The sequence below is a fragment of the Ostrinia nubilalis genome, chromosome 19 (genome assembly GCF_963855985.1).
Source record: "Ostrinia nubilalis chromosome 19, ilOstNubi1.1, whole genome shotgun sequence".
Classification (NCBI taxonomy): domain Eukaryota; kingdom Metazoa; phylum Arthropoda; class Insecta; order Lepidoptera; family Crambidae; genus Ostrinia; species Ostrinia nubilalis.
Window position 1 is genome coordinate 11,429,955 of NC_087106.1, and position 26,953 is coordinate 11,456,907.

The window sequence follows — 26,953 nt, forward strand, 5'->3', positions numbered from 1 at the left end:
TCCTTGGGAGAGGCCTTTGTCCAGCAGTGGATGTCATTTGGCAGAAATGAACGAACCAAATGAAAATAATTTTAATTGGTTGAAAAAGCAAGCAAGCAAGTCTGTCTGGCTTAAAAACAAATTGTAAAGTTGATTGATGAGGTTGGCTCTATGATCTATACTTAATTAAGGTGATCATGAATAATGATGATCCCAAAGGAGCGGGAGGAGGGATACAAAACTGTGAAGTTTATGAAGACCTAGGTTACTAAACTTAAGAAGAATAGCTTATTTCGCTTATCAGACCAATCATCATTGAATATTAACCTTTAATCTTAGTAGTAGTGTGATACTTGTTACTCGGTTAGATACAGAACGTAATGGAATTGGATCCGTCAACAGAACTGATAAAGCAATCAGTTAAGACGACAGAGTCGGAACACAATACTCCTACGCTTTGACATATTATTCAAATGTATGTGCTTGTATCGTAATTATAAAGCAGTTATGTAAATCGTCATCGCGATCAACTACTGTATCTAGAAAATTATATGTGTACGTGTATAAGAGTACAATTATTAATTACAATTTTAGAACGTTGTCTGAATTCCTCCATACCTACTATCTAACGTCAAGAGGCCAGCCTGACTAATGCCCGATTTCCACCAAAGAGAAAATAACTATGTGTTTGTATAACCAATCAGATTTCTAAACCGAAGTTAAGCGGAAAAGAGTTGTGGAAATAACTAAATCTGATTGGTTATTCAAACGCGCCTCCTCTCCGCTTTGGTGGGAAAAATTCAGACGCCTATGCATATTTTGTCTTTGTCTCAACTAATGCGATAGATGAATACATTTCAGAAAGTTCATTATACAATCCAAAAAATGACGTCTCTAATAAAAGTGAGTTTAAAATCCTCCCTCCCTTAAAGTAAGCTATTATTTGTATTCCAATCTTACTAATAAAACGTTGTCCAATGTCTTGAAAAACGACTGGCAATAACGATGAAAACATTTTGATATCGAGAGAAAAGTTTAGTTTTCTACAAAACATTGATGGAAAAATGCAGCGCACAATTGCATAGATGATTGTAGCGTCTATTTGAGAGAGAACTTTCATCATAATATCTGGTTTACCACAACAAAAGAGATATTTCAAATGGGAAATGTAGTTAGCCATTTTTTTGCAGAATTGCATGGAATATGTCTGTAGAATTTCAAATGCGAATCGCAGTAACATTTTAAAATAACTAGCTGCTTGTTTGATGTGAAATTGGTTCTAGTTTTTCTCTGAGAACTCTTTGACTGTAACTGTAACTCTTTGTATGCTTTTTAGTTTTGGATTTGTTTTGTTTTATTTGCATTGTTTATTTACCACGTTTTATGCAGATAAGGGTTACCATTGCTTCTGACATACTCGTAATTATATGTATAAAACATTAGAAAATTGTTGTTCTTCTTTATGATCCAATTGATCCATAGTGCGGCGATGGCGATCTGCACGTGTTGGTGTGATTGAAGCTTAAGTAAGTGGTTTATGCCCGTTTTCACCATCAATCCCTAATTTTTAAGTGACCCCTATGAAAACAAATTGTGTTACCAACAATAACTGTACAAAATAACTTTAAAGTAACGCTGAAAATATCAAACAATCGTATTTCCAGCTCTCATATTCACATTTCTTGTTCAACGTTTCGTAATAATGAGATCATTTCTTTCATGAGTTGGAAGGAAATATTTTATGTACAGCCGAGGGAATATCAAACACATCACGGTGGTTCTTATGTAGCTGTAATAGAGTTCACTTTGCAGCGAAAAATTAGACTCTGATGTGCTATCGTCTGTACAATAAAAATGCTTCAAGAAAGACTTGTTATGCCGAATTACGAATTCATTGCGCGTATTTTATTTCGTTGTAGGGCTGTATCTCTACCACGAAAAACTTTCGTCTTCGAATCGTTTTCGTATTAGAAACCTTCTTACAAACGGTGAAACAAAATTTGATACTCAGCTTTCGAATTCAACGGTAACGTGACAATCTCGATTGTCAAAATTAATTTCGTGCTCGCTATCCAATCTCATACTAAGTTCACATTACGTCACGTTCACTATTCGATCTCGATACGAAAACAAATGTTACAATCGTTCGTGCTATTATTTTCAGTTCTCGTTACCAGCGTAGGGGTGCTGCTTAAGTCTCATACTAAATCTTTCGATGGCGATTCGAATAACCAAACGATTTGAGGACGAAAGATTTTCGTGCTGGAGGTACTGATCGATGCTCGATAGAAGGTATCTATTTGTTACGATCTTGTATTGATTTGATTATTCCTGATGAATAGATAGTAATCAGTATCTTCGGTAATCAATGTATTCATGGTCGATTGGTAGCAATTAACTGTTATTAGTTATTATGCGTATAAATATACAGTCGACCACACATCGGACTATACAATATCTATATCTATAAAAGCGAAAAGTCACTGACTGACTGACTCACTCACTCATCACGAAATCTCAGAAACTACAAGTGCTAGGAGTCTCAAATTTTGCATGGGGGTTCCTTTTAGAACATAGGTCCTAGGCTGTGCTTACTAAGACGGGATTTTGCAAAATTCAACCCCTAAGCTGGTAAAACGGGATTCACGCGTACGAAGTCGCGGGCAGCCGCTAGTATTTTATAAAATCAAATCAAAAACGTTTATTTGTAGAACATAGGTAACAATAATATAGGTATTTTTGTTGCAAATTCGATCTTATTGCACTACGCACTACTAGATAGAGAAAGAATCATGACATGGTGTTTACTAGATCAATTTAAAAATCTATGGATTTTAAAATATTTTTGGCCACCAATAATTCACACAATTTAAGTAGATACTGGGCCAAACCACACCAAACTAAAGACATTTCACCGACACTTTTAAAAGTTGTCCACAAAATGTATGATATACTCGTATAAAAAACTGGCGATACGCCACTTTTGTTCAGGTATTTTATTAGGGTTACGAAACGGGAAGGTTTCAAGCCAAAATGAAGGTTCTGTCGAGTAAGAGGCTTGAGGACATAACCGATTTAGAGGACATAACCAATTTAGCGACAAACTTTTTATGATGTATCGAAATCGAAACTATCTATGTTTTTTCATAAATTGGAAATACAGCGATGTGACGCGTAATTTTTAGATCAAACTTCACTAATTTTTAAGACTATTTTCAGAAAAAACACCTTGAAATCTCTGTGACTTTTTTCTAGCATCAGCGGGATTTCCGTTTTTTGGACTTACCTACTTATCGTTAGTTTTTTAACCATTTATTGACTAAATTAATATAATTACAATAAAGAAGAATAATTACTTGATGTTAAGACTCACGAAAGAAACATTCTGAAATACGACTAATCTTGTTTATCAAGTTATTTATTTTCCAAGATGCGAATATCAAACTACCGAAAGTTAAAAATACTTTTATTTCTTTCCCCGTAATTTAACTTAAATGATTAATGGTGGTATCTAAATTAAGATGGATGTAAAGAAAATAAAATAGAAAAGGAGATGTAAACCTGTCTTCCCCTTGCCATATCGTGACTGACCCAATTTGGTTTCTTTACCCGATTTGTTAAGATTAATGTTACTTTCCATTCTTTGGGTTTATTTCCTTATAAGTATTTGGTAGTTTTACGATCTTCGTAGTAAGTTATCACATGATTTATTATGATCATAAATTATACAGTTTCTATGAAAAGTATATTTTTTTTTGTTACGCTTCATTTAACATATAACGCCTTTCAAGAATATCATATACAGTCTTAATTCGGCTACTTCATCAGAGAAACAGGTTATATTCATCGGCATATAACAATAATCATGTTGTTGTCCATGATAAAAATTTGTCTGATTTTTTCGACATAATATATTATTATGTCGCATTTTATAGCCTGAAAATAAAATTGTCGTATAGGTACTTAAGCTAAGAACTTAAACGAAGTTTAGTCAAACATTACCTTTGACCTATCCGAAAGGTGAACTCAACCAACCTTCCTTATATAGACATACCTAATCCTTCTCCAAGAGCAGAAAGAAAAATATTTCATAAAACTTGAGGCAAGAAAGAAACAAGAGATTTATACTCACTAAACGACCGAAGTTTTTAAGTACTTTGAATTTTATAAGTTCTTTTATCTGTTATATTGAAAGGTTTTACCCTTTCGAATGGTTATTCGATTTACGAGCAGTTATGCATTTAACTGCTTATACCATCTTATTTTATGGTTAAGTATAGACATTGTATGCCAATGTGTACCCAATTGAAATAGTCGGCATTCTTGTAAAATAAGACTATAAGTATGCTTATACATAGTACATTATCCAAATAAGACAAATCCATTAAGTTAAAATGGATAGGTACCTACAATTAAAGTCTCGTAAAATAGTTTCGATCTCAACGATTTCAATTTCACTCTGTAAATTACATAATTAAGACAAATAATTCAAATAATAATATTCTAGTGTCTTTAGTCGGTAACAAGACTTCGTTAATCTTTTCGTGTAAAGATTTCAAAAAAAGAGTAATTTATTTTACTTAATATAAGCAATAACTGTAGCAATAATCTCTACAAATAGAGCTTTCCTGTTAAAACGGCTTTATTGACGTTATCGTTAGTTAATGCTGTACCTACACAATACACATGTTAGGCCCACGGTTGACCTGCCACAGTTTTCCATTCAGGTCGGTAACCGGTCGCGTAGCTATTCAGAGGTACAAATTAGAACAAAAACCAATTCATTGAAGGGTTAGATGTAGGTAATATTTTATGCTATTTCACAAAAGTTTTCTACTGAGCTTTTGCACTTCCTACATATTAGAATCCTGTAAAAAACAGTAACTCTGATCGTTGTTAAATAGCTAATTGTGACTGAAGATTATTATACAGTAAACTAAAGATTTACTTATGTATACAGTAAAATTCCTACAGAATCTATAACCTTTTCCACCTCTAACGACACTTCCTGAAACTTCATGATGTTAACTTGCAATAACTCTTCACATAATTGTATCTAGGTACATATTTGAACACATATAAAGTAAAACTCCTTTTACGATAAATTGATGCGTTCGCCGATGTTGAAATGTAAAATTAATCGTCCTTAAAGTCACCAAAAAGTATCCTTGATCATTTGACACATGATATTTCATGAATTAAACATTAATACAACCGGGTAAAGTATCAAAAACCCGCGATCCGACGCCTAATTTGTTATGGAAATGTACCCGCATTATAGCTCATCCGTCAGAGTGCCGGCTTCCAACCAATTTATCAAGTCAGTGAGAAATATGAGTTACATATGACCTAACTAGACATCATAAGGTTGCTAGGGACTGAATACATTTTCTTATCGGCAATATCAAATGATAGCGGACGCTTTTTGCGACGTATCTTCGTAGCAATTGCTAAATGAGATTATTTAATTACGTTTATTTAATTAAGTTTTACCGGTTGCTAAGTTTCATTGTAGAGTTTTTCGGCAAGTGGTAGTTTTTCTTTCTCTCAATAGTGACGATTAATTTGATTGAATTGATAAGTCTAAATAAACCGATGAAGACATTTTTGATTAGATTTTGACTGTAAACATCTATCGTGCAAACTTTTTTTAGTTTCCAGATTAGTATGTTTTTGTGGCAGTACATACCTGCGTGTACGTCACAAGGTTTCAAAAAACAAAAGAATGCGATAAAAAACTTGGTCTTTACTAATAAAGGTTTTTTTTTGGCGATGAAGCTGTAGATAGAGCGACCATTAGATCGTTCTGACACAACATTATGTTCGTATAGTGATCTTAGATACCCTTTGAATTTCAGGTTAACTTAATTCCTCAATAAGTTCAGGTTCAGTAAGGCAAAATTACCCTGAAAAAAATCAAGTTACCCAAGACGATCGTATTAATATAGTAGGTTACGTTAACGCACAGCCCTGGAACTATAAACCACCTCCTCAATTTCCAGCGGCATGAGAAATTGTTCTCAAGTCACTGGAAGGCAAGGCACGCGACCTATATAGAGCAAACAGGTCAACTGGCTAACTTAGGGCGTTAAGTGTTTTATATTGTAGTAAGATACTCGAATAACTTGTAACTTAGACGCAGTAGTAACGCACTGGGTGGGTGTAACAAATGAAGATAGCAAAAACAAGTGACTTTTAAAGGTAGCTAGCGGGCTTTCGCACGAATGCCTAAAAGTTTTTAAAAGAAAGTGAAATTTTTGTCTTTCAGCATTTCAAAGGTACTGGACCAAAAGTGTTATGTTACTGAGTTATAATTAAACGTGGGTGAAACCAGGGCGGGCTGCTATTTATAAATGAAAACAATAAAGTTATTATAACTGTAAGAACAGATCATGTTCAGTAACTAGGGCTTGATTTATGCAAAAAGGTATGAATTGTGTATTTATTTACGATTTCCTATAAGCGCAGCGTTGTACTTCCACCCACAAGGACCGACGACCTAGTAAAGGTAGCGAGAAGGCGCTGAATGCAGGCCGCCACCAACCGGCCATTGTGGAAATCATTGGGGGAGGCCTATGTTCAGCAGTGGACGTCCTATGGCTGAAATGATGATGTCAAAGTCAAAGTCAAAATTTCTTTATTTGTTTAGACTAATAAATAGTTCTTACAAATCGTCATTTTGCTCTTAACCTTCGGAAGGCAACAGGGGTGACCAGTCACCCCACTAGTTCAAAAATGTCTTCATACGTTTAGTTGCAGTTGTTGTGTCTTTCTGTCGTTTGGTCTATTCTCTAATTGGAGGGAGAGCTATCAGTCGCATGCGTCAACATATCGCGTTAGGTTCATGTTTTTGATATTTTGACACTGTTGGGGTGACTCATCACCCCTGTTGCCTTTTACGCATACTTTATTTTTTCGTGTAGCTAAAGTAAATGGTTGGTTTTGGAGTAAAAATGGCTTTGTTTTCGGATGATCAAATCGAAAAATACTTTCATGGACTTGCTGATGTCAATTCCTATGATAAATGCTGCTCAGATGATAATAAGATTTCTAAAATTGAAGACAATAATCTCAGTTCAGTCAGAGGAGGAATACTTTATTTCCAATAGCGAAAATTGTTACGACGATGACGTTCTACTAGCACAATTCAAACAAAATGTGCTACTATGTAAGAACAGACATGTTTGGTCTTCTTGGTTACATCACCTTGGAGTCAAACACCTCGACGAAATATAGTAACTCTTACGAGAGATGCGAGAATTATAGAGCAATTACACATGGCATTCTAAATATGAACTAGGGACCTCCTGAGGGTGCACCTTCAGCAAAGTTATAGAAGCAGGCAAGGTGAGTGCTGTGTCAAAGAAAACTGAACAAAAAAGTTATGACATCTCGTATAAAATGTCAACTACCCTCATGCCCTGAAAATCGAAAAATATATTTGCTTTAACTGTGCTTTATGTTAAAAATTAATTTATTAAAAATATATAAACTGTTAAATGAAAGCATTTTTAGTTTTATAATAAAACAAAGTAATAGATCTAATCATTTATAAGTTTGATTTTTCATTACAAAGCTATTTTATTTCAAATTATATTTGTGGGGTGACTGGTCACCCCTGTTGCCTTTTACGTATACAAAAAAAGTGTTGCCTGCCGAAGGTTAAGGAGCCTCTACATGTCTCATAATCTTTTTACCCTACCAGCGCTTCTAGACCAACATTTGGCAAGTGCTGAGAAGAAGCGCCGCAACAAACTCAGTCACCACTGTCTGCCGGTTAATATAAATAAATAGAAATAGTAGTAGTAGGTACATTCGATTCAGGAGCAGTTCACTGAATTTACCATGCATTCTTGTATGGTGTATCATAAGAATGGGTATACAAGATGGCGTGATATATTAAACAAGGTAGTGACGTGCTAATATCTAGACTTACATATTAAGGTACTAGTAGAAATGACTCGCATACATAAATTTGAATAACGATGATGATGATGATGATGATGATTACACGCTATTATACAACGCCAGTAAGTATTCCATGCGAAAAAGTCCCTACGCAGCTACGGATCAAAAAATATTTTTACATGGCAATCCCAAACGCGGCTAACTTGAAAGCGGGGTAAACTCCAAAAGTAGGGTAAATGCTTTGAGACCGACACTGACATTACAAATGAGCTGTCATGCCTATCGACTTACAAGTCTGCAAACGATTTATGCTAATCCTACTTAACAGCCACGAAATTGCAGTTTTACCAAGTATATAACCCTGAATTAATTTGTTACCCAACTGCAGAGAGATGATTAAAAGTTTTCGCAGAAGTTAAAATTCATCATCATTATTATAAAGAACTAGCGGCCGCCCGCTTTTGATGCGGTTTTTTTTATTAGAATTTGATACCTGTGCGAAGCAGGGGCGGATCGCTAGTTTTTTTACTATAACGATCACAAGACGTGATCATGAGAATGCAAACAAATCACAAATACACCATTATTGACCCTCGTCTACATTTCGAATTGTGTGACTTCACCATTTATACTGAGTTGCGCCACCTAACTTTGACCGTAACTATAACAATAACCGGTGTTTTTTGTATGGAGTTTGACAGATTTTTGACGTTTGTCAAAGTTAAAGTAAAATAGTGCAACCCAACCTTAGTCCCTCGTCCATTGCGAATGTGTACACATGACTTTAGATTGAAGCGTGTAAACATAGTAGTTTGAAACTAATGCAATTACTGTTTTGAACAAACTTGCGTCGCCATTTACTGAGATATTAAGTAAGAGTCTACTCTAAGCCGAAGCAGTTTTCATGCTTTGAGATTAATGTTTATAAAGTAAGCCGGACATCTTTTAACTGGCCTTAATATTAACATAACTAAATACCTAAATGTATTCTTCCAAAAATTACTAAATGTTTTTGAAGATGATCGGGACGTCATGTTCGGTGTGAAAGGATAGTGCCAGGGTCTGGACCAAGTGTTGCCCAGAATCAACCCATAGTGCATTTTATTCCTCAGGCCTATACTAATGTGTAAACCGAAGCGCACTGAAATCTATCCCTGGAGTTAAGAGAAAAAAAGAGTTTTGTTTTGAATTATTTACATACAAAATATCATCGATGTATACATACATACTACGCATAAGATTTCGCGACTGTGGCATTAAATAACATTCGCTATGTTGAACTTAACCATACTGCATCCGTAGACGTTACTTTAGTGTGATTTAGACATTACTTTTAAACGATCTAGCGCTGTTTTAATTGTTTGGTAAGTTGACAGAAATTAACTATTTCCAAAATGTTTTTTCTCTTAACTCCAGGGATAGATTTCAGTGCGCTCCGGTTCACAAATTAGTATTGGCCTGAGGAACAAAATGCACTATGGTTTCATTCTGGGCAGCACTTGGTCCAACTTCCATACGTGGATTGGCACTGTCCTTTGTAGGTAGGTATTGATATTTGTTTTCGCACAAATTCTGCTAAAATTAATCATGATCTCAATATCATGGAAATAATTATCAGATTTAATGATTAATATGGTAGCATTGATCACAATACATTTGCAATTTCCGGGACTCAAACCGCGACCGCTGTTTTAGTCCGTAACAAACCACACCGCCATATACATATTTCATTTCGATAATATGAGTATAATTTTAATATTCCACAATGCACGGTCCTGCGCTGCCCGCATCCAGGCTCTTCCCGCGACCTTTACCAGGACCGTGTTTTGTGGAAAACCTTGGAGGAGGCCTTTGTCCAGCAGTGGATGTCATTTGGCTGAAACGAACGAACGTATTTTAATATTTCATATTCAGTCAAAATTCCCAGTATTATTTAATTTGTACCCGACTGTGCCAGAAGGAGGGTTGTTTACTAACCAAATTAACAATAAATAAAAGTTCTATTATACTGTATACTGTTTTATGTTTCAATCTGTCATCTGATTAGTTTGGGACAAGATGGCGCAGTGTATAATGTCCAAGGATATTTATATTTATGTCAAAAGTCGACGACTCATGTTGACGGGTATTTATTGGTTTTTAGATTTAGGATTTAGATTTTCTATAGATCCTGGCTACACAGGAGTTGCAGCGGTGGGAAAGAGAGGTGGGAATAGTCCCTTCTCGCACTCAGCCTGTCTTGTAGGCTCACGGCAAGCTTGTACAGTCGCGGAATGAAAAGGTTCGTCACCTTAGTGTCGGTTTTCGCTTGCACTAGGTGCTGTGAGAGTCAAACCTGCCAACATAACAGTGCAAGAAACAGTGCTGCTAACATTTAAATAACGTATGACGTTTGCTAACGAATAAGGTTTTGCTTGTTTATTTTTCTATCCCATCAGTGCAATGCAATGATGACATTGACCAATTGACAAAAGTTTTTTTTATTTAAAAGAAATAATAATGGCAGGTTGAACCAACAAGAAGGTTTTAGTTTATCAATCATAATAATCTTCTTGACAAGATAAATCGTCAAACTTTGATCTGAATAATTTTGAAGTTTACTGACGAACAGTTAAAGATTATTTTCTCTAACTCGAGATTATTCTGCAACATAGTTTCAAAAGGTAATATGTGCTCGTGATTCGTTGAAGGAATCAATTTGAAAACTGACGAACCTTTTCATTCCGTGACTGTACTTCCTGCAGAACGTCATATGTCCTTGTGGGTAGACACGTCTAAACAAAGCCTAATTGTATAAGCTAGTTCAATTATTTCGCAGCATTGCCACCTCGAGGCAGCCCTCGACAATTAGGTAGATATCTGTCGCCAATAACAGAAGGGAAATTGGATTTCCCGGATGCAGCGTGACTAATTCAATTCTATTTAGATCTTGGTACAGATACAGGTTCCAAGAAAACTGGATGTAAACAGTTTAAACCTATACTTAATGTTACAGAGCTGAAGAGTTTATTGGGTTGTTTGTTTGGTTGAACGCGCTAATCTCAGAAAATACTAGTTAGATTTTGTTTTTCTTGTGTTAGATAGTCCATTTATAGGGGAAGGCTTGTACCTACTTAGACTATTTTAACATCACTCTACGACCAATAGGGGCGGACCACCAGTAAAAAAAACGGGAAAATTATTCAAAGAAAATTCACACAAAGTCGCGGGCACAGCTAGTTACGTTATGAAACTCTACAGGAGTCCAAATCGTTTTTCTTGGTTATTGTCGTTTCTTTTACTGGTTCCTTATCATATTTTTAACAGTGTTCGTACGTCATTCACAATTTACTTTTTTGTATAAATAAAATCCTAAAAGTCTAGCTAATAAGCACCAAAATGGTGTTTCAGTGTAATCTTATTCAAATGGAAAGCAAGCTTCACATTTATATTAATTTGCGCCTAAATATAAGGTTTCAGACAGTCTCTTAGCCCAGACAAAACAAGACATTACAAAATACTATGTCACGCGAAAGTCGACATAATAAGACTGTTTAGTACATATTTATGTTATATGTGGGAACAGAATGAGAAAAGCTCCATTTTCCTCTGTAGCTCAAGTCTAAATATAGAAAGGTCTATTATTGCGACTTGCATGATGGATTGTTTTCTCTTGAGATCTGTGCCACTTTTTTCAGCGTATTGTAATTGTGCTAAAAAAACGAGAAATACCTACCTAAATGTGACGTCATAATGTCATACAACTACACTTTTTGAAAATAGACAGGTAAGTAAAGGTACATGCTCATGACTAACACGAAAGCATGCCACAACCATTGCTACTTAGTAGCATGTGCCGAAACATTGCTAAATAATAAGCATGCTTATTTCGAGTAGTTCAAGCACTCTTGTTTTAAACATGCTAATAAGCATGACATTTTATGAGCTATAACCGAACTTTTTGTTTACCATGAATGAAATAAAAATACCAACATCGTATTTTACAAATAAAATAATTCTAGACTCAAGTCTCAAGGCAGAATCTTGAAGACGCTGCCATATAATAAATCTTTGACAGCGCCTGTCATTCCGCAAGAAACGAGGCTTTTTAGCTCCGCGGCCCCAGAGACTGAGTTCGGCAAAAACTTTGTAGTGTCAGTTATCCATTTTATGTCAGAACCTACTCAACTTTTAGTCCTCCAGGGAAATGGTGATTTCTTGTGCCGTTGATATTATTTTTTACTTTTGGAAGTTTTGAGAATTCTCGTGACGTCAAATCTAAATAATAATCTTCAACTGGGGATGTCTCCGTGCTCTGGTAGGTATCTATCTGTCGCAGTCGGATTGTATAATCCGCCGTTTTACATTACCACTAGGCATTTTACATTACAGCTCTGTTTTGTAATACGGCGGTTCAACGTTTAGGCGGATTGTCATTGCGATACGTTCTTCAATACGGCGGCCCACGTTTAGCCGCATCGTACTACTATTTAGATTGTAGAGTGACCATACTTACAAAATAAAACTATGTTTAATGAAAATAAATTTTAATAAGACAGATTTTAAGAACTATTATCTTCGTTACTGTATACTAAATAATATATTTGGCTTCAGTATGTTTTTTTACTTATGTATAAATCACAAGGGATAGCCATAAAAAAAAAGTAACTCAAAACAATTAAACTTTTCTAAACATTTTAAGAATTAATTAGATATTTGGCTTTAGTCTTTTTTAGACATTAAAAATGATCACAGGGGACAGGTAACTCAAAACAATAAAGTTTTAGTCATTTTTTCTGGGTTATTTTTCTTTAAGATAAAATAATTATCTTCACCGTCCACAGCCATAATGTCATATTTTTACACTAATAATAATAATATTGTGTAGGATTTCGCCGAACACCAGAATCCATAGCCACTTTAGCTATTTTGATGTGTGTTATAACCTCTAAAACTCGTTCCCTTGTCCACGGTTTTTGTACTGTTCCACATTGAATTATCTAATTGCACATTATAATTATTCTTAAAGCCACTGTCGACAGACATATTATTTATCACGTTTTCTCTGTTAAATTCACAAATAACTGCGCAATTAAGCAATACAATTTCTGTATCCGATGCCATTGTTGTTGTTATGTCAGGCAGCGCCACGGTATTGAAAATAGGAACTAAAAACTGTCAAAGCGGCGGGTAATGACACGCTGTTTTACATTACGGCTAGCCGTATTGAAGAACGTTTGGCGCCGAATACATTCCAGCGGATTTTCGTTCAGCGGTATTCAATCCGGCTAAACGTTAAGCCGCCGTATTACAAAACAGAGCTGTAATGCAAAATGCCTAGCTGTAATGTAAAACGGCGGATTATACAATCTGACTGCGACATATCTAAATAAAGGTGACTGACTGACTGACTGACATAGTGATCTATCAACGCACAGCCCATACCACTGAACGGATCGGGCTGAAATTTGGCATGCAGGTAGATGTTATGACGTAGGCTATCCGCTATGCGTATCCGCTAAGACAGGATTTTGATCATTTCTACCCCTGAGGGGATAAAACGGGATCCACGCGTACGAAGTCGCGGGCGACCGCTAGTTTTTTGATCGCAATCGCAACTGATGTCAAGTGAGATGCAGTCTAGGGTGATACATACATATTTGCTCATATATTTAGTCGGTGAGCCTTAAATCAGTCAATATTTTTAACCTAATTGCCGGGTCTTAGCGTCCGGAAAAAATTAACATTTTAAAGCTACATTTATTACAGGTTTTCAATTTAATTCATAGCCATTTGCACAAAGCATATGATCACCACTTAACTTAATTTTCTTAAAGGTTTTAAACCTTTGTTTGTCACCTGTCATCCGCTTTGCAATGGAGGGAACTCCTCCTATGTTCTTCTGATTAATTTCGTTGCGGGTCCAATGACAGTTTAACTTTCCCCCAGGACAAACTTGACCTTCATTGGTTGGGTTTTTGTGGCGGTCAAGCTGTAGATCCTGGCTACACAGGAGTTGCAGTGGTGGGAACGAGAGGTGGGAATAGTCCCGTCACCACTTAAATTATCTATCCAATAAGCTTCAACCATCTTTAGTTACAAACTTCTAACATCGACTTAGTTATTTCACAGTTCATGCGCAAAGGAAAATTGGGTTTAAACTTGAACTGGAAGGTGGAGGGATTATCCCAACAATATTGCTGTCTAGGTAGGTTATTTACCAGGTGAGTATATGCAAAGTTTATTTTATGTCTAGCTTGAGGCACGTCTCTCGAGAAAAAGGTCACAAATTTAGCAATTTGGGTCTTAGTACTAACACAGACACTGTTTATCATGCCTTCCTTGAATTTACATCTTTATCTACTAACGTAAAAACGTGAGAGTAGCCAAGCGTGTGAATTTTTAAACTTTACATCCTAACCGCTCAGTAAATAAGAAACATTTTTGGTAAACTTTATCTTTGGATAACTTGTACGTAGGCTTTCGAAGGGTTCATAATTTATATTATAAAAAATATACTTGTGTCTCTTTTAAGAAAAGTCTCTCTGCTCTGACACATCGTAATTTAAGCCAATGAAGTTACTGACTTTTATCCCATAAAAGTAGACTTATGCAGCCAGTATTTGATCTGAAAAGCTGACCCTAATTATGTACCTAATGTCTCTCTAAAGATACACGGGTTTCCTAGAAAGCTATTTGCTTTAGGGCCTTGCCGCTCCGCTGTGAAACCGCTTGCAATCCGCCAGTGTGGCAACACACTTAGACTCGAGATAATCCGAGTTCTTTTCTGCTACTTTAGTAATATCGTAAGTCCCGCATAATGTGACTGTGAGCAGCTAGAGACTGAAAATAACTGTCTGCTCATATATTTTCCAAATACTGTGATCTGGGCCTCTTCAAAACGAGAATGAATAGGGCAGGTATTAGAACCCGAAGGTCCGGGCCTCGAGTCTAGATGTCCCGTGACTTTTGCAAAATTTAGCTATCTCGAGTCCCGGGACGTCCCGGGTCTTTCATCGTCGGCTGTCTTGTGTCCCGGGACTTTGTAAATGTTGAGACTTTTCAAACCCTAGCAGGTATAGACCAGCCTAGACTGCATCATACTTAACATCAGGTATGGTTGCAGTGAAATACCTCTGCCTTTTGCTGCTAAAGAATATTTATAGCACGTTCCCGTCGTATTATTTATTCATTTTTATAACTTTTTATAAGATGATCTTTCCCTTTATTAACCTTGATGTCATGAAGCGATCCCCGAAATTTAAACGCTTTTCGCACGACATAAAGCTTTATTGTTTTTTGTAAGCTTATTAAAATTTAAGTAGAGGGCTCGAAGCGACCCCAAGTGCTTGGGATAATTGATTTATGTCCTACATTTTGATAGCCACGGGGTCGCCTCTTCAGTGTTATAGTCTATCCAATATAGCTTGATTAGAATGACAGCTGCCATCAAAAGTAACGACATAACTTTGTAGTAGCGATCAATGAGAGCTAAATATTGGCGGACAAGAAATAATTCACGTCTGACCTACAAACAATATTTTCGACGACAGTGCTTCCAATAAAAATGTTAATTTCGTGTAAATGCAGCGTTAAATTACACCAATAAGTAGTAATTCGAAATTATAAAAATCAAGCTAGAGTATTAACGACGTCTCTACAAGGTTATCTCGAGTTACAAAAATGTTAGTGTTGGGACATATCGACAAATGTCATATTAAATGAAAACTATTTTTTTTACATTTTTATTTTATTTTATTTTTCTTTATTCAGAAAACCACAGCTCTTTATAATAATAATACAAACAGGTATTTTTGTTCTTACAGCCAATAATGGATTCTATATATTATTACAATCTCGTAAAAAACAGTCAAAGGGGCAAAAAAAAGAAACATAGGCTTGCATGCAGGTTGTGTGTGTGTGTGTTATTATATGAACATATTTAACAAATTTTTTTTCTAACTAATTTTTTAACATATTTAAGTCAAGTTATACGTTTTTCTAAATGTTCACTATTAAAAACCAAAAAACATTTCATTCTTAAATAATCATCCATCGGAAATCAATCACCGGTAATTTTTTGGGTATTCATAGCACCGTTGCTCTAGAAGAGATGCCCACCGCCCTCTAGCGAGAGGAAAAACCCACTGAAGAACACTGATGATAATGACTACGACTTAGGTTGTACACCCTTGACATGAATTTTAAATTTTACTGTCTTTAAATTTAAATCATAATTGTAATTTTTATGAATAAAGATATGAAGAAAAATTGGGTGCATTTTTTTATATCATTTTTTCGAAAACTTATCGATACATCTATGTGAACCGTACGAAATACCCAGCACTAGTCACATTCGTTTGACAGCCGTCATTCTAATCAAGCTATATTGGATAGACTATAATGTAGTTTTGGCACATTCCAAATAGAATTTAAAAAAGGTATATTACTGTGATTGTGCGTGTATTTGACTTGAAACTTCTTTAAAATCGTCTAGAACTTGACCGATATTTGTAACATTAAAAAAAACGTTGTATGGTCTCAAGTTTGTTTGCACAAATCTAATTACCCATACAAAAACGGTATCAATAAATTCATGTCACATGTATTCATTCACTTCGTTAAGTAATTCGTTCAATTCAGCCAAATGACGTCCACTGCTGGACAAAATCCATTGACTTATTCCACGAATCCATTGACTATGAATACCTACCACGTATTTCTCCCCACCATTTGTTTTTCCCAACGTTCAAATAACGTAAAAGGCATAGGGATTAACTGATGCAAAACAGGCAGACAAAAGGCGTATTGTCTTTTCACATAAGTTCACAAATGTGACGGTCGACATACAATTTGTTACTCCCCATTCGTGTTTCAATGAAAAACAATAGAAAAAATCGTAACATTTTTTGCTTCGTAAAGAAAACAAACAAAACATCACTTATTCCGTGAACATCTGACGCAAATTCAATTTGTCAAACTGACTGATGTGTCTGAAAAGCCGCAACTTTCCTCGATTTATGGAGAAATTACAAAAGTTAACATAAATATATTTTAAATATCATAACAATCAATTACAGTATTGATAAAGAAGATTAACGAAGAAAAACTAATCTGAAGGAGATGTACTCGTAATGTACGAATTTTTTAAAACTTTAAGATGGAGTTAGGTAGGTTTAAGTACCATTCCCGTGGAGGTCAACCAGCTTGAAGAGTTTTTGGGCTAAATCCTACTTTTTTACCTCTGGTAAACAAACACAACCTAAAGAGGGTTGTGCTCCTGTAGTCTAAATAAATTGATGATGATGACGAATTTTTTTAAATTAAAATTGACTATTAATTCGAGTTTTAACGGCTGGTTGAAAGAGAGCGAATATACAGGGTGTTAGGTAAATGGGTATATGAGCCGACACTAGCCCATGTTAACATGGGCATATAAATGGTATGGTGAAGTCAGAAAATTGATATCTTCATTTTAATTATTTTAATTTTCATACAAATTGGATTTTATAAAATTTAATTTGTATGAAAATTAAAAAAAATAAATAGATATCGAATTTCTGACTTCATCCTAACGTATATACAGGGTGTTAGGTAAATGGGTATATGAGCCGACACTAGCCCATGTTAACATGGGCATATAAATGGTACTACGGTGAAGTCAGAAACTCGATATCATCATTTTATGTTTTTTTAATTTTCATACAAAATAAATTTTATAAAATCCGATTTGTATGAAAATTAAAATAATTTACCTAACACCCTGTATATTCGCTCTCTTTCAACCAGCCGTTAAAACTCGAATTAATAGTCAATTTTAATTTTAAAAAATTCGTCATCATCATCAATTTATTTAGATCGTAATATCAAATTACTTTTTTCATTGGGACATCGATTTGAAGGGTAGAATGTCAGCTTTTCCGAGAGATTTTCAGTGAGCATACATTACCGATACCCGCAAGGAAGGCACCGGCATTATGGAAACATAACAATATATTATGACATGGGTCTCCTCTTCGCAGAAAATGTCGTAAAAACACGGCGTGAACGTAAGTAAAAATAAACACTTGAAGCAATGTTCCTATGTAAATAATTTACCTACAACATTAATAATATAACGGTCGAAATATTATTATGTATATTGTATATCAAAGAAAGTGAATTTTGGGTATGTTAGCCTACTGGCACGTAGTTTAAAATGGTCACGTATAAATGAAAATAAATACAGTAGAACAATATCTTCAAATTCTGTGAATTTAAGAGTCGCAATCGTAGTAACTGCACGACATGTACGATTCATCGGGCATCGGTCGCCAAAATATTATTTATCAATATCATCATCATCATCATCCACACACAGGACGTCCCTTGCTGAACACAGGCCTCCCCCAATGATTTCCACGTCGCCTGGTTGGTAGCGGCCTTCATGCAGCGCCTTCTTGCTACCTTTATGGGGTCTTCAGTCCATCTTGTGGGTTTATCAATGTAAAAACGTTAAAAACGTCACAAAAATAACATTTAATAATCTCCTCAAGCAGCTCGGCCGAACTGATGAGTTTTTAATCGGTTTTCGAGTAATCTTGTTAAAAAATAATTTAGTGAAACGGCAGCGACGCGCACCGGCACTAAAGCGGTTTGAGAGTAGTTTGCCACTTAATCTTAGTTATTTATTGTTGCCATTTCAGCAATTAAGACAGACATTAGGCGCTGGCAGAGAGTGAAGTTACGTTTGTTCATTAATTAAAGGTTTAAAGCAAAAGAGTCAAAAACGAAGGACCATTATTTTCGTAGTTAAGTACTACACAGTTCATAAAATTATCTAAGAATAAAATTATCGCTATATTTTTTTAATTGTGTAATTTAAGTACTGAAAACTTCAATAAGTCAAACTGTTCCGAATTAAATTGTGTGTCGCGTGGACGGATTAACTAAAATGTCAAATTATGTACACAGGGTACATTTTAACCGGTCTCATTAAATGATAAGATTGTATAAACACTTGATATTTTAATATCGATTAAAACCTAGCGAGTTTCTCACCTCTCGCTCGCTTACGATTGAATAAATGAGTTTGTGATAGCAATTACATAGTAAGTGAACATTATCACAAAATTACTAAACGCTATCTCAGTTCCACACGGTTGGTGGTACAGTCAACGTCAAATACTTCGTGACACCCAAAGTGGCCAAAAAGTTGACAACTTTACTCCAAATTTACTTTAAACCTTATTCCAATTGCAACAAAGACGTGGTGGACTTTTTGACTACTTTGGGTGTCACGAACTATTTGACGCTGACTGTATGTGTCTTTGGATGCACTTTATACTCGGCATGAGTGCAATTAATGTTGTGCTTTATACTAATTAACACAGTTTCCTTAAGCGTACCAGCGTGTGAACTAGATAGAGAATGCAATTATATTAACACTACGTTTAGTTCAGTGTAATAATTGTGCAGTGCAGGCTTTCTTAGGGGAGGCAAAAGATTGTTAAAGTAACATGGATTGTTTAGGATTCTGTTTTCAAGTACAGGTTGTTTTATCAGTGCAGAGTTAGTAAATTGTACTCCCAAATAGTTTAAAGGGAGCGAGTAACAATTTTCTTGAAGTTTAAGTTGTAAACTTTCGTTTAGACTTCTAAAGAAACTTTTGGCTGGCTGATTTTGCCTATGGAACCCTTCCTACACACAGCTCTCTCAAAACTTAACACAGAAAAAAACTCTCCTCAATTTATTTACTCGAAGAACACTCGTGACATTCGATTCTGAGCAAATTTTTTGAGATCTAACCTACACGAAACAAAGGTCAATTCTATATCTGACTTAATTATTTTCTATATCTTGTTATATGAAAATATTTCTTTATTTTCTTTGCATTACTGATAATGACATGTATTGAATGTTTTTAAATAAAATGAAGGGTACAGGGGCAAAACAAGGAATGTCCCTAAAATTCAAAAGTATATTTTTGATGGCAATATTTTCGATTTCCCGCGTATTTTTATTTGAAATTATACAAAAAGCGTAAAAACAAGTAATAGTTAGTCATATGTATTCATATTAGTAGTTTATAATTTTAAGTGACACATAAGAATATTTAAACTTTAAATTTAAATGTTCATGTTACGTAACTTTTTGTTTTTGTGACATTTCTTGTTTTGCCCCTGTACCCTTCAACTGAGCTAAGAAGGTGCGTTCTTTGCTTTACATTTATAAAGAAAAACCTCAACCTAACCACTCTTATTAAAATAAAGCAAGAAAATAATCCTGAAACTGAAAACCTCTTCAAAGTCAGCACATTTGAGCCTTATAAATAATGTAGACATGTAGGTTTGTACGTCCGTCCAACTGAACCTGAATCTCTCCCAGAGGAGGTTTCTGGAGCTCAAATCGTAAATACAATAGCTAGAGAGAGTTATGATCCGCAATTCGAGGATCGAGTTGGTTATTGGCTTGTGTGAGTGAACTTTATTTATATCTAGAGATAAGGGTCAGTTTTATATGTCAGATCATTATTATCGCTATATCAATTACCTTTATGGATAGAGTTGAACTCTATTTATTGCTACTACTCAGAACTTCTGGGTTCTTCACTTCGTGTGGACATTGAATGATGTCGTTAAATAATGAATCTGAGCTACTATTACTGTTGGGACGTGTAAAAGCGTTTTTTAAAAGCCTATTTGCAGACAACAAATGACTTACGAAGGTAACTTTCAGCAGTCAATCTTATTGAGCTCATACATATACATAGTTTGACACCAGGTAGATTAGATGGCAGTCACACTACTTACGCCCGTATTCACAAACATTACTATGAGGTCTCATAGTGCGCGTGGACGCACAGGGTGAAGCACGAACCAAAGCTATATTCAACGCTGTGCGTTCGATTTTCTGCTTCACTTAAGCAAGCATCGTTTGTGAATACGGGCGTTAGATTATTGTAATCACGCTACTAACTTTATGGTGCTGCACAGCGTTATCTAGTTGAGTGCAATTTTTATATTCAGCATGCATATAAAAAGCGTGCCAAATGTAATTGTTTTTATCCAATTTTTACCCAATAAAATGCCCCCTGAAGCCTAGTTAAACTTAACGGCCGAGTGTTAAAGCCGTTATTTTGATAAGGGTACGCGGTTACATTCCGCCGATAGATTCAAAGCAAACCACGTTCAATCCGACGCCTCTCCAGCTATCCCAACTATATCACTTATAGCATTCTCGATAAAATTACGTTTCCGTGCGTTTATTCTTTATCACCACCCTTATTTCTTTAGGGATAACGTCGAGAATGCTTGTCGACAGGCCCGTTTAACACATCGGCTTACGGAACCCAATTGAAGATGGTAATCGAATTCCGTATATCTGTTTACGCGTCACGTTCCTCTTCCCCGAATGGGTTCGTATGGTAGATGGTAAACAAAGTACGAGTGTCATGCAAAGTTAAAAGCAATTTTCCCTTTTAGATCTATAATATACAGGGTGGTATAAAGATTGCGGGAAGAACCTGGATGCGGGCAGCGTAGGACCGCAAGGAAAGCCTTAGGGGAGGCATTTGTCCAGCAGTGGACGTAGTTTGGCTGAAACGATACAGGGTGGCCCATTGATGGATGATCAAACAACGGATTAATTCTGCTGCTCGGATACCTACAGATAAGGGTAGATTAAACTATCGCGGAGGTGCCTTTAGTAGGTATAGACAATTTTACATAAAAAGAAAATATGACATGCCTTTAAATAATTTGACATTAGTTTCATTTCGAGGTAGGCGACAAGGAGCTTAAAAATCCCAACCGTTGCTTATGTACCTACATACTTTCCAGATCCCATACGTAAAAGCTTATATATTTTTTAAGTTTTCAGTTTCACTAAAACGCGAGATAAATACTCTTTCAAATTCTTTAATTGCCTATGCTTAGTACAATGCTTAAATCCAAGCGAATCTGTAGTATATTTATACTTTAAGTCAGATAAGCTCCTTTTACGGTTCCCCACCCCCACTATAAATCTAACAAACAGCATTCTCAGAGCTGCTACAAATCCACTATTGATTAAAATAAGGCAAAACAGGGAGAGAAAGTATTCATTTCACTTTGACACTTCTTTTGAAACTTGAAACGAGCCTGAAAGTTTGAAATTCAGAAAAAATCTGAAATGAAATGTCTTTCAAAATTTAATTCAAAGTGGCTTAAGTGACAGATTCAAGCCAATTGATTGGTGTAAATATTCAAATTCAACCAATCAAGCTTGAATGAGTTTTAAAGACTAAAAATGAGCCCAATCCTTTTTTCCTTCACGACAGAGAAAAAGTTAGATCTAAGACCTAAACCCAGCCTAATGAGTTGTATGGTAGCTACAGACTAGTAATTAACATTTGAGAGGAGAACTGCCACATTACATATTTTAATCAAAAAGAAAATGACACTTAACTGCAACGTGTACTTGAGGAAAAATGTGCTACAAAGTTTACCAATTCATGTCAGAGAGCTTGACAATATTCCAAATATGAAGGATCTTTTCGTACCATGTCGCATATTGTTTATGGTTTTTGTTTTCTTTTCAGTACCTTTATTTTATATTGGGAACATACCTTGTATTTGAGCAAAAAGAGATCGTATTCGACAATCCTTTTAGGCCTTATAAAAATAAATACAACAAAAATATTAGGCTATTGTAGCTTTACTCCAAAATATTTAGGGTCGGACCCAAATACTCGTATATAAAAAGGGACAAAATTGATGATACCCTAAAACCTCTGAAACACAACCTACCCGAGCCTAAATTATAATAATGGCTGACCCTGAATTTAAAAAATAAGAATTACAGTCTAAATTTTTGTAGAGGCCTGCTTTTAAAAGTTCGCAAAGCGGAAAGACCCAATTTTCACTAAAAGTTCATCCATCAATCATTTACGAAAGAGCCTTGAAGAGAAAACATACTTTATAACATTTTTTAAAACTAAGAGCAAACTCTACAACCTGTCAAAAGTCTAAAAAGTACGAGTAATTAATTCAATTTATGAATTAGCGCTTTTTCAACGTATTTGAGAAGTGATGATGCTGTAGATTTCATTATCAAATCTGTACTTAATTACAGATAATAATTAATCAATGTTTAGTTAATATTTCTTTTAGAAATAGACTTGATTTACCGATGGTAGGTAATTAAAAGTGTATTTTTCATTCAGCCATACTTTAAATACAGATTCATACAGGTGACATTGTAATTCCCAGAAAACCCAAGATTAAAATATGAAATTGGAAATGCAATTTCTATTTCAAAATTTCCGTAATCAAATTAAATCATTTATTAATTTATAAACATCTTCTTCAGTAATCTTTTTTACAAAACACATGTTCCGTTCAAAAGATAATGAAAATGAAATTACGGTTTTCCTTCAAAGTAAATTATTCAGGCAGGTAGCCAGATAATCAAGTCACGGTATCCCTTTCATTGGATATTCGAAAAGGATAATTCGCCTGTTCATTAATTACGCCTATGAAATTATGAGCAAAACTAGTTTTGAATACGAAATTACTGCATGACTTGAAAATATACTAAAGTAAGTATTCTATGAAGTTTATTCTATACGATTTTAAACTCAGTAACTCAATCTTATATGTCGCGTTAAGACCCGTGTCTGTCTATTTTAGTATTGAAGTTTATTTTGTCTTTATTGGTGGCAAATTTTTTTTGCTTGCCTCTTAATAAGACTTGCCGAAAAGCCGTCTTGTAGCCTATATACCTACCTATTCAATAATTGTGTTTATTAATGTGAAATCACAAGTAATAAAAAAGAAAAAAAAGAATAGATCAGCTGCGTACCGCCACATATACCAAAATTAAAGAAAAAAGTCATATTACAGCCTTCTTATCAATATTATTTATAACTAAACAGGTATACCTAAACTCTTTTCATGCTAACTGTGCATTTATTATTGCTATAAGCTTCTGAGTAAGAGCTAATAAAATGTTTTTATGACAAGTGACGGGTAAACGAAAATCTCATTAGATGAAAGGTCCGAGAACCTTGTGGCTTGCCTCATTTCTTTTAGAAATTCCGTCCCAACAAAATTAAAAATCATCCACAAGATTAAGATCCTTAAGTTAAAAATTCATAAGCACTTAATCGACATTCTAAATTATGCCGTTATCTTTAAAATTTCTTGTAATTATCCGTTTTTGTGGTGGTGTGAAATATATTTAAGACTATCTAATATCTTTCTACATAATTGTCACGGCGCCGGTTTCGAAAACATGCCAAACTACAAAAACATTTTGATTATACTTTACCGGCCAGACATTCATGAGTGACGAAACGCTAAACAATTTCAATATCCATCGAGAACGTTGTTTTCTCAAAAAATGCAAAAACGGGGTTTAAACAAACATCTGGCATAACCTGAACAGACTTTGAAAACACAAAATTGTTTTCTTACATAATTTCGGGTACTCAATGTAAAATTATAAAAATATCTTTCGGATTTTAAATTCATATTTGATAAGGTTATTTTAAATCAATTGAATTAGAAAATGCAATATTTGACATTGAAAATCATTTAAAAACATCGTAGCTGACTCACGAAGTTTAACCCCTAAATACCGGTGTAATAATTACCCAAAACTCCAAAAAAATACACAAAATTCTACATTACCAGAGCCGGCAAATCCAATACACGCACAGGGTAACACAAACCAGGGTACAACAGGGTACAAAAAGGGTACAATACAAACGTACGCGCGGTGTTCGGGAGTTCGCCTACCCGACTGATCGGGCGGCGGCTGGGTCGCGAGTGAGCGCGGCACCGCGGTGCCTGCCCTTATACAGGCGGATGGCCAGTGGGCGGACGTATATAGAGGGGTTAAGTGTATTGTAACTGTAGTGCAACGTGGAACTTTTCAGGTTTTCTCTGGCTGAAATGTGAAAAAAATGGTACCTATGTTTTCAAAGGTGGGGAAGTTTGCATCATGCAGTCCACACAGCTTATGACCGCAGTCAGTGGAGGAACACTATCTGTGGTCGCGATCCTCATCAGTGAGGGACCAAGGAAGAAGAAGAATGTTTTCAAAAACAAACAACTAAACAGAAAATACTGAAACACAGTAATGTATCGTAACATTTTGATATGCCTGTTTTAGTGACTAAAGAAAATGTAAATGTTTAGGTACGAAGGACATGCAGCTTGCCAGTGGGCGGACGTATATGTATAGAGGGGTTAAGTACAATGCAATGTGGAAATTTTCAAGTTTTCTCTGGCTAGGAGAATATATTGGTTTTCAGTGCCAATTACTAAAACGCTGTATTGATGGTACACGGTAGAGAACACTTAGTGCACTAAGTGTTAGTTCAGCGGTGGTTGGAAGCATAGATAACGCTTTCAAATAATACATGGGCTGCTACAGGTGTTTCGTACAGAATGTTTCCCTAAAGAATATTAAACGTGTGTTTTGCAATTCCTACGCTTACCTGCGTGCTAAAAAAATAGTTGTAATGTTTTCAAAGGCAAATTAATTAATTAGAATAAAAGGCATGACGTTGTTTATTATTGTACGATATAAAGAAATGAAGGATCTTTTGGAAAAGTGTTCCTCATCAGTTTTAAATGTTTCGATTGTACGAACTTGAGTTCTATCACAACCTCACCTGAAGAAAACGCGTAATATTATGTGATTTCTATCTGATTTAACGACTCCTACCCGAAGTCCTTACAAAGCGCATACAAATAAAGAGTTAGAATTCTAAACTTTGTCCGTACTAAAAATAGAGCTTGCGGTAATATCAACATGCTGTTTAAATTAAAAATTCAAATTCAATTTTGAATAACTTACCCGTCTCTGGTTATATCACCTCGTTGTATATACCCACAGGCCGCAGTAGTTGTCAACAAAGTGTTATTGGTCGTCACCCGCGCACCCTTAACTGGAAAAATTCTCAAGTGCAACCGTTAGATAAAATACATCCAACAGCTCATGAAGCCACGCTGTAGCACCTTATGCAGTTCTTATAAGTGAGAAAATGTAACTAACCTAGGAAAACTTCTCAAGTGCAGCGGGTTAGATGTTAAGGCTGAGTTGCACCACCTTATTTTAAAGTACGCCGAATAGTCAAAATATGTTTTAATTGCATTAAATACGTTACGTACACTGTGACGACCACAAAAATAACAAAACATAGAATTTACCCTTACGTAGTGCAAGTAAACTCGCGTGGCGAGTCGATTCAATTTATATTGTAGTGCCGGCGACTCGCCTGGCGAGTCTACCGTAAAATGTAGGCGGCATCCGAGAAGACATCATGAAAATCGTACTGGTAATGAACGTGTTAACCGTATCAATAACAATAACCGGTGCTTTTTGTATGGAGTTTGACAGATTTTTCACGTTAAAGTAAGGTGCAACCCAGCCTAAGATATACATACATACATTGACGTATCAAGCTACACTGCGATCTTATGCAGTTCTAATAAGTGCGACTTTACAACAGCAAAGTCCTTACGTGGAAACTGAAACGATATTCTAATTTAATGGGAAACTATAATTAGTTTCGGAACAGCGTCAAAGTGGAATATTTGCATAAGGTAGCTTCTTTGGACAAATCAAATTGACAGCTAACTGACGTTGAGGGTAGGGCTTTGGTTTGACCACTTGAAGATTTAAGTCCAGTAAAGGGTAAATTGTGTACAGATGAATCAAGTTTATTTTACACTTCACCCGTAAAATTTGATTTAATTTGGCTTTGAAAGCTTTTATTGGGTACTAGCGGCCGCCCGCGACTTCGTACGCGTGGATCCCGTTTTACCCCCTTTATCTATCTTATGCGGTTTAGATTTTTTCATACAAATGTTTTTTCCCGCTAACTCCCGTTCCTGTAGGAATTTTGCAATATCCTGTTGTAACTAAGCTTTGCGTTTACTAAGGTACCTACATGACAAATTTCAAGCGTCTAACTTAAGCGGTTTAGATTTTTCATACAAAAGGATTTTCCCGCTAATTCCCGTTCCCGTGGAAATTTCGGGAATTCCTTGTTGTAACTAAGCTTTTAGTTTACTAAGGTACCTACATGCCAAATTCCAAGCGTCTAACTTAAGCG

General features: G+C 35.4%; 1 protein-coding gene across 3 annotated transcripts in view; it reads right to left on the reverse strand.

The window, feature by feature from the left end:
- The window catches only part of LOC135081197 (U8-agatoxin-Ao1a-like), a 65,921-nt gene extending 41,246 nt beyond the window's left edge, over nucleotides 1-24,675 (reverse strand). For 2 of the 3 annotated variants that reach the window (XM_063975946.1, XM_063975944.1), the window contains exon 1: nucleotides 24,602-24,675. The gene's annotated coding sequence lies outside the window, so the exon portion shown is untranslated. The other variant, XM_063975945.1, reaches the window with a different exon arrangement.
- Nucleotides 24,676-26,953: the final 2,278 nt, after the last annotated feature.